Below are 10,324 nucleotides of genomic sequence, written 5' to 3'. Positions count from 1 at the left end.
GGGTAAAATATCCCACCAACAAAATGAAAATGGTGCCTGGGTTGAAACATCTGCTGTGGCTCCATGGTTTCTTGGTGCTTGGTCTTATTTTTTTCCCACCCACTGTATTTGTTCAGGCTTTGGGAGGAGTTGATACAGTACCTTTACTTTATTATGGGTGATGATTCTCGGTTCTGGCTGTTTCATTTAAGAAGTGGGCCAGATAATCTACTTATGCTGCTCTTTTTAAAAATATCTCCACATAAAAATAAGATGAGATCTAGAGAAATGTAGTCATTGATCAAAGTTTTATTTCAGAAGTCATTCATGAAGGGAAGAATCTTCCTTTAGATGAAGTTTATCTGCTTATATTTGGAAGAGTTCTTGGCATACTCTTTCAGAATCCAAACTCATCCCATCCAGTTTTTTCTCAGACTTTTTGTTTTATTTTTGGATCACTTAACAATAGTAGGTTTCTTTTCAGTAATTTTGAGCTGTTTCTTATTTGTATACTGGGTTCATGAAAAATATTTTTGCATTTAGTGTGTGCAAATTTATGTGAGTGGTTTAATATTGCTCAAAAGATGCTTGACTCTTATTGTACTATTGTTTCAAGGTGGAATAATGCAGGAGGGATTGAATTTATGAAGCTGTACATCATAGATAGTGTGAAAAAAGTTAAACCCAACTTGTGGCTATTCCTTGCTGTCAATCCTATTTCCTGAGAGCAGATTTGGGGAAGGAGGAAGATGATTTCTCTCTGCTTGTATGACAGCTGTCTGGTTGTGAGAAATGTGTGTGACAGCTTGAAAATTTTGACCCAACGAATGGTTGCTAAGGTAATTGCCCTTCCACCTCCTCATTACACCTACAGAGCATTGATATAGTTTTGAAAATGGCACACAAATAGAACTATTTTGCATAGCATGTGGGATAGAGTGGGAGTGTCACAATGCCAATATGTTGTTGAGAACCTGGAGGAGGAAGAAGCTGTAGCTAAACAACCAGTTTCTCAAAATTTAAATACAATTGTACTTCTATTCCATAGAGTCTAATAACGTTGTCACAACTGGTATTTGATCAAGAGGTCTGTGAGGACATTTTAAAAAGTCAGTGTGCAGTTGCAGCTACATAACTGCTGAGCCAGCTTGGTTTGTTTGTTTTTTTGTTTATTGCAGACATTCTAGTGTTTGATGAATAGAATGGTCCTAACTGTATTTTCTACATTGCTTTTTTGAATGTGGAGAATGAAGAGTGTGTATGTGTGTATACATAAATGTTTGAGAAATTTATTCAGAATTGTATGTACATGCATTAGTGTTAGGGAAGTATATAAACAGATTTCAATTTATGTCTCAAAAGACCTGGGTACATGATTTAGTTCAGAATTAGAAAAAAACAAATATCATTTAAAGCTAACAGAACATTATATAAATTTCCTGTCAACAGTCTCATTGTTAACATCCATTCTCAATTTAGTAAAAGATGAGTGTTAGGGTGCTTCTCTCTAAGAAGCAAGTGCTGCTGTTATAGAAAAGGCCATGGTAATTGTGCTGTAAACAACTTAACCTAGTTTTCTGGGAGCAATAAAAGAATCAAACAATTTTTCTTCTGAACAGGTGACTTGATATCTCTCTGAAAACTATTATATGTAGAGCCATGCTTTGAAGGGAATAACAACACTGCCAGGAGAACTACAAGAAAAGACAAAAAAGATAAATAAAATCAAGAAATAGAAAGGAAAAGATTCTTAATGACTACAAAGGAGTGAAACCTTCCTATAAAAACATCTTACCTGTTTTGCCTTTTGTACCTGCAACAACATTTTTAAGATTATGGAAAGATTCTTTGATTCAGCGAAGCATATTAACCAAGAAAGATGTTTGGTAAATTTTTTTTAAAAAAAGGCTAAAGTGAGAATTAAGAAATTAGATGATGGGATTTTGATAAATATTTAAAAATTAAACATCTGTTTGAATATGGTTAAAGAAATAGAAAGATTTTGGATATAAATGAAGATTACTTTAAGAGAGATGAACCCCTCAAGTAACATAGTATTTTTGCTTTCTTTTTTCCTTTGTGTTTTGTTCTTTGACATGAGATATATAAAAATGTTGGGATGGTTTATATAAAAGAAATGTTTTCTCTGGTTTTTTTCTTTCTTTTTTTTTAAGATATGAGAAATGTAAAAGTGTTGGGATGGCTTGTATGAGAAAAAAGACTTAAATACTTAAGTGTAACTAATTTTGAGAAAATCTTAACCAGTAAGAATGTTTTGAATATTGTGGGGAAAACAAATTTAAATAAGAATTCTGTAAACAGGATCTATGGCGAGGCAACCAAGATGATCAATTAAAAAAGAAGCTTTATATTGTTGTGGTTGTTATTTACAGAAAAGTGTCATTTATTCAAATATTAATAACTAGTAACTTAAGGTTGGCAAAAGAAAATATTATTGGAAGAAGAGAAAATCAAACAAAGCCATTATATGGACTATAGAATTATAGAAATTAATTGTTATTGATTGTTTTTTAAATACTAACCCAGACAACATGCTGTTTACCAAATATTAAGGTGATTATGCTAAAAATCAATAAAACGGGAAATGAATTTTGGGGATACTTTTTTACATGCACTTAAAGCTATATATCAGCAACAATCTGCTCAAATTGTTGTTAATGGGGGATTGACTGAGACTTTTAATATTGAAAAAGGGACAAGACAAGGATGCCCATTATCTCCATTGTTATTTGTTTTGACATTAGAGATTTTGTTGATCCAGATTCGAGACTCAAGGGCATAAAGATAAGAAAAAATGAGTATAAATTACGGGCTTTTGCAGATGATTTGGTTTTGATTTTGGAACAACCGATTAGAGCAGTTGATTGTCTATTAGAACTTATAATACAGTATGGAAAAGTTTCTGTTTTAAAGTCAATAACCATAAGACTAAGATATTATCTAAGAATATGTTAGCCAATGACAAGTTTGGTTAAAGCCACAGGTTTTCAGATGGTGAAAAAGGTTAAATATCTGGGAGTATATTTAACTGCCTCAAATGGAAAATTGTATAAAAATAATTATGAATTACTATGGGCAAAAGTGCAAAAGGATTTAAATGACTGGAAAAAACTGCAATTGTCATTGTTGGGGAGAATTGCAGCTGTAAAAATGAATGTTCTACCAAAGTTTCTTTTCTTGTTTCAGATGATACCTATTTTTAAAAAGATATAAATTTGGAGGAATGGCAGAAGGGTATCAATAAATTCATTTGGACTGGGAAAAAACCAAGGGTTAAGTTTAAGATTTTGCAAGATGCCCAAGAAAGAGGAGGACTTAAAGCACCCAATTTGAAATTATATTATGATGCAGCCGCCTTAACTTGGATAAGTGATTGGCTTAATTTAACAAATAAGGATATTCTTGTTCTTGAAGGGTGGGATTTAATGTATGGTTGGCATGCATATTTAATTTTTAATAAGAAAGTGGACCGGGCTTTCAAATCACATATTTTGAGGAGTGCCTTACTTTGAGTTTGGAAAAAGTATTATTATAGGTTAAACTATAAAAGACCTATCTGGGGGATTCCTAGACATGCAATTGAGGGGATTTCTAAGGAGATGAATTTTGATAAAATTTCATATAAAGAATTATTAACTTGGTCAGGTTCGGATTGGCATTTAAAATCTCTAGATATATTAAGGCAAGAAAATATTCTACAGTCATGGTTTCAATATTTACAAATAGTGGACAGGTGGACTGTAGATAAAAAAGAAGGAATAACACTAGAAGATGGAAATCTGGTTATTCAGATTAAAGATCAGAGTCAGGCCCATATAAAAAGAATTTACAATGCTTTAATAGAATTAGACTCTGAAACAGAATTGGTTAAAGACTGTATGATTAAATGGGCTCAAAATATCCAGGATCCGATCCCATTGGACTTATGGGAGACAATTTGAATTAGAAATGTTAGAGTTACACAAGCTCAAAATTTGAGGGAAAATTTTTATAAAATGTTTTACAGATGGCATTTAGATCCTAAAAAATTATCTTGTATGTATCCAAATTTACAACCCAAATGTTGGAGATGTGGTAATATGGATGTGACATATTTTCATGTTTGGTGGAATTGTAAAAAGGTAAAGGCTTTTTGGATTATGATTTGGTGGAACATTCAAAAGATTTTTAAAAGGAAGATAAAGTTCACCCCTCAATTATTCCTATTGGGTATCTTTGTGGATTTAAATGACAAAGAAACTACTTTAATGTTGAATTTATTAACTGCAGCAAGGTTATTAGTAGGCTCGTATTGGAAGAAGGACTCGTTGCCTACTTTAGAAGAATGGATATTTAAAGTTTCTAACTTTGCAGAAATGGCAAAAATTTCTGCTTATTTGAAGGATCATACACAAGAAAGATATATTATTGTATGGAGAAGATGGATAGATTATATTCAGAAAAAATATGGGACTATAAAGTTTCATTTATTTTATGAGTAAATTTTATAGTAACTGTTGTAGAGATTTGTTTATATGACTTAATTTAAGGGGAGTTAAAGGTTAAGTATGATGTTTTTTTTCTCTTTTTTTTCTTTTTTCTTTTTTATTGTTGTTAACTTTCTTAATAATAACCCTGTATTTTGCTCTGGGAAGCAAGGGGGGAGGGTTGAGGGTGAGTGGGAGTCATGGTAAATGCTTGGGCATTTCCCCTATGCTGCGTTCATGTGTGTGAGAGGGATGAGAGGGGAGGAAGGAGTAGGGAGGAAGTAGGATGGTTAGAGGAGAAGGGGAGGGGAAGAGAGTAGGAGGGAAGAAGAGAAAGAGGAGGGAAGTGGGGAAGGATTAGAGAGGGTGGATGCAGCCTGGGGGGAATGGGCAGGCGGTACCAATGGTTAGGAATTTAATTGTATTTTGTATGAATAAATGGAAAATAAAAACTTTTTTTAATAAAAAAAAATCAATAAAAACATATTTTTTTAAAAAAGAAATGAAAACTCAAAAAACCTAAAGGGTATTTTGGATATTATGTTCAATGTCCCATCACCAAGAGAACATGTTGTTCAAAACATCCTTTGTAGGACCAATTTCTTCCCAGCTACCAGTGAAAATATCCCATTTACCTCAGTGACATTTCAATGATTTATCCCATTCAGAGGAATCCAATCAATATTCCACATATCATTCTTTGTTTCTCAATGCTACCAGGCCTGCTTATCCCATTAATACATTACATATTGAGATGAGAAAGAGGGAGGAAAAATACAACAATGCTGTTTGATTATAAGATAAGGCCTTGGAAATCCTTGCTTTCTGAACATTGAATCTATTTTTGACTATATTGAATCTATTTTTGACTATAGCTACTTTAGGAATTTTACAAAAATAAATTAAAATTAATACTTTTCACATATATATAAAAACTCATGCTCTTTTGTACATTGGTCATAGTGACCCATCTAGTAGTCAGGTTGACCTACATTCTAATGCCTAAATAGGAGCTTATCTAAGCAACTTATTTCTTGGCCGCTCTGCCTGTCTCTTATCTGTAATCAGTTATCATCATGTGAGGTGTAGCAATGACCTGTACCAAGCAAGCAAGAACAGCCTGTATTAACTGGTCTCCATTTTGTTCATCAAACCCACTCATAAGAATGCTATCTGTAGCTGCTGCTGTTGATATCCTAATTACCTTGGCAATTGTCACAGATTGTTACCTTTTGGCATGCTTCATCCTATTAAATCTTCATCTGACATAATTGGTATTTTCTTTATCTTCTCAAAATACTGGCATCTTTACTGTACAGCCTCAACAAATATTTTGGCAATTATTATTTCTTCTTAACTCTGGGAGACTGTGTTAAATTTTATTCTGCTCAGTCCTTTCACTCCCCAAGTTTGCCATTTTGATTAACTGGAAGGCAAAATCTAGAGAGAGCAAAGCAAATGTCTGCTGAAGGCTAGGTCACAAGACTTTACATGCCATTGAAGGAAAACCATTGTTCAGCCATGTTTCCACAGCAAAGAGGATATTTGAATGCTTTGTTGCAGAGGCTAGAATGTTACTTACATATCCTATAGTAGCAATGGAAAAAGGTCTACAGGACCATCAAAAAGCTTTCTTTAGTGAAAAAAACATCCTTGTGGTATGACCACTGAGATTATGAAAAAAGAGAGCGCTATCCTACTACTTTTCCAGGTTGACATTCTATAAATGTGCTGGTGTGCTGAGGTTAATAGCTTCTTAAAGTCTCAGCAAACAAAATCTCAATATGGCTGGGAATTCTGGAAGTTGGAGGATTGTGCCAGCTTGGAGAAGGCTGCAAATGTCTGCCTTCAGGTTACAGTTTTATTAAAAATAATGCTAATGTGCATAAACTCTATCATTCAAGCTATAAGTTAAGTTCTTTTATTCTACATTACCCAGGAGTGTGAAGAAAAGAAACACTGCTTTTCTGTACATGTTCACCTAGAAATAATTCCTTGGGTACTTAAGCATATGGTAAAGTGCACAATGCATGACATTTACCCTGGAGTTGCATGAGATGATGACATTTTGAACATGATTGTGCAAGAAAGCCATAAGCAAGTCCTAATTGGTTCATCAGTGCATTTGCTTTGGCACATATCCCATCCAGGCTGAATATTTGGCCATCCTAAGAGATTGCTACAGCCTGCCTCAGTTCTCGGCAATTAAGTGAGCCTGATGCAGTGACTGTATGTGAAATGAATGCCTTGCTTTCCTCAGGGTCTATGTTGAAGCAAATTTCAGCCAAGAATCTCCTTTCAGTACTACATATAAGTTCTGAACTATGTGAAATAAGATATGCATTTGGAATAATGTGGGTAGAACACCTTCCCACTCACAAATCAAAGGCATCTCTTATGGATTTGGGATTTATAGATGTCAGGTCCACACAGTCTGGGAGCTCTTATATAGGTAAAAAGAACAGATTGCCTTGATTGTAGTTCATTCTATTGACTTAGAACGTAATGCTTACTTCTTTGATTGGAAATTAACAAAAGAGATAAAAGAACAGGAAGACACAGAGTACTATCTAATATGGAACAAGTGGCATGACTGGTTGGAGACTAGAAATAATAGAGGAGAATAAATGTGGAAAGGTCAAAAGTGGAAAATGTGTGTATAATAATGTATAGTAATAATAATATGTATTATTCTTAGTATGAAGTATAGTACGAAGGAAGAAAAATGCAAATAAGAAACAACGGGGCAACAAGGACAAATATTCTAGAGAAGAATAAGGGGGGAAATGTAAATAATAGAAGATTACTGTTACGAAATCGCTGTTAAAAAAGGGGGAGGAGTAGCTACTGTGTGTGTATGTGTGTTATGTTTTGTTTTGTTGGTTTAAAAAATAAAAAATTAAAAAAAATGATTTGTTTGGTTTTGTTTTAGGGTGATATGTAAACCAACCATTCTGGCTTCAAAAGAATTTAGAAAAAATATATAGAAAAGGCCTACCTCTGCAAATCTAGAAAAAAACAGATAATCCTGCCCCCACATGTGTGAAATGGTGCTTTTCTCTTTACATCATTGCTCTGCCCAACACAGCTCTTGACATAACAAAAAAGGCAGCCTACAGCCATAACAATGTTCTCCATAGCTAACTTAGTGTAAAATATGATCCCAACTAATGTGTAAAGTTCTCTTGAGCCTTGTGGGACTCTCAAATTTGACACCATTTAGATAAATGGCCCCTAAATGTTCCATGCCTAGGCCCTGCCTCATATTTATCTGTCACCAATTCCCCCTTTTTCTGAGCAGAAAATTCTATTTCCAACAGGTTTTGTGTACAAATACAGAAAAAAGAACTGGTTTCTCCAGAAAAGCTTCAGGGAGAAAAAGAACTTACTTTGCTTACTGTGGCCTTGATATGAAATATAGTGTTCTCAGAATCTGGGCAACTGAAAATGTTAGCTGGAGACAGTTACTAGGCAACAGCTGCACCACGGGACATGAGTGAGCAGACAGCTCATCATTCTCTCAGCAGCTTGGGGTCTTTTTGTATGTGGCAAAGGAAGCAGATGTGACATTATGAATGCTCACCTGTATGACGTGAGTGGCCTACATTTGAGAAACTGGCTGAGTATTTCTAGATAAAATGATATTTCTTGCATGTTGGATGTTCATCTCCTGTAGAGTCTTAGTAAGAATGTCTGACACAAGCATAAAAAGTTCTACACTGTCACTTAATTTGGAAGCTCAGTTGCTGGCAGGCAACTCACAAACTGCCATATGTTATAATGTTATGTGGGTGTTTGTCACTTAGTGTATTATATGATGGGTGATCCAAAAAGGCCTGAAGCAAATGGAGAAATACCACTTCAGCCATGAGGAGACTCTGCTATTCCTTCCCATGGTATACGCTTTTCCTATGTGACTCCTTTTTGATTGCTGTAGTGTTGCTTCTCAAACTGATAAGCAAATAGCCATCCTATAGATGCCATTCTGAGGGAAATCCTTTGAGAAGCTCATTCTGAGTGATCTGAGTTTGCCACCATAGCCTGCTGCAGCTGTCTAACAATGTATTACACTGAAGACCTTTCTTTTTTTTTTAATATATATAATATTTTATTGATTTTCTCATTTTACAATTGAATATTTAAAAAGCAACATGATGACTGGGTTAATTAATAGTTCAATAGTGTACATAAATCTTTAGTATAAATCTCAAATTACAACATCGGATATTTCCTCTCTTTTTCCATTAATATCTGTTATCTCATATTAGTCTGGTACAATTCTTATTGTTATCAACTAAATAAAAACATCTTTATTACATTTATCAATAATTTTTAGCTTGTACGTATCTTAATTGTGTTTGCACTTAATCCTTGTATACAATCAATGTCCTGTTATTGTATTTTTTTTAGGCTTTAATTTCCCATCAATATTCAAAGTAACTCTATTATTTATGATTTCCAAGTATTTTATATTTAGGTGACCAAACGTTTCCCTTATCTCAACTTCTCCATTTTCCCCTTTTCATACTAAAGTCTAATATTCTGGTTATACATCTTATCTATTTAATTATAATATTGCTCTGTTTTCTAAAAGTTATCTGTTTTCCACCACATTCAATCATCTAATTGATAGTGCAGTATCTCCTAATAAATCAAAACCATTATAGGTGTTGTCTAGGTTAACCAATAATTCAGTAATATACATAACTTTTTAGTTTAAGACCTTTCAAAGCAACACCTGTGTAGTGAACAGCAAAGAGACAAGCTGTTTGGCTTGAAAGAGGGGTAAAAGAATCCATCTATATTAGAACTGAGCACCCCTCCCTCAATAGAGGGCAGAGGAATAAGACACCATCTATCTCCACTTTACAACACAGCCCTTGCAGCAGTTCCAGGAAGATTCCACAATCAATTGCACCCTGTTTCAGGTGATCCTGAGGGCACAGATAAACCCCCAAGTGGCCTCAACAGCTCTCAGAGAATTCTAACAATCAGATGACTGCAAAGATATTCAGTTCTGTCACCCCTCCCCACTATCGTAGTAGAACCTATCCTTCCATTCCCCCCCCCACACACACACACCATCAGAACTGATGAAGCTTCTTGGATAAGAAGCTAAAAGTTTTCTTCTTTCTCCTCAAGGAAAAAACACTCCAGTTATCTTTTGAAGAAAAAAAGTATCTTTGATAAAACATGTATTATTTGTTATTTCAAAAGCTCTTCCATGTTTGCAGGGTAATCCTGCTCATTCTGCAGAGGAGATGGCCTGGATTCCTTTCCCATAATCGTGGTCTGATGGCATTGATTATTGAATCTTCATTGACATATTGCAAGCCATTTTGAGAAGAAACTCCTGAAGTTAGTGTGGCAAGAGTTGGTACATTCCAATGGCTCTCTGGTTCTCTGCCTAACTAATTTTGCTCTGACTGATAAAGTTGCTTGGATGACAATGAAATATCACAAATTAACAAAGTTTGGTCCAGTTGCCATGATTCAACCTTTAGATACCTTTGGTTTGGAGATTGAATTTTCATTGACATACACCAGAGCTAATATATACAATTATGTTTTCACAGAGCATATAGGATTTTTTTTAAAAGTTATATAGCAAAACCTTGATTTAATAGACCTCAGTTTAATGGATTTCAGATATGATGAAGACAATTTTAATTCAAACACCCTCATTTAATGATTAATGCTCATTAAATTTGAGGATGTGCTTATTAAAAAAGATGTTACAGCTGCAAATAATGCCATTTGCAGTAATGATATAAATTCATGCAAATTATCTAATGGATATTCTGAATTAAAAAGATAACTCTCCCTGAAAGGTTCATTAAATCATTGTTTTTCTACAT

Source organism: Crotalus tigris, unplaced genomic scaffold (genome assembly GCF_016545835.1).
Source record: "Crotalus tigris isolate CLP2741 ecotype Arizona unplaced genomic scaffold, ASM1654583v1 scf7180000017644.4837335, whole genome shotgun sequence".
In the NCBI taxonomy this organism is placed as follows: domain Eukaryota; kingdom Metazoa; phylum Chordata; class Lepidosauria; order Squamata; family Viperidae; genus Crotalus; species Crotalus tigris.
The sequence above is the reverse complement of the archived record's forward strand: the minus strand, read 5'-3'. Positions refer to the sequence as shown.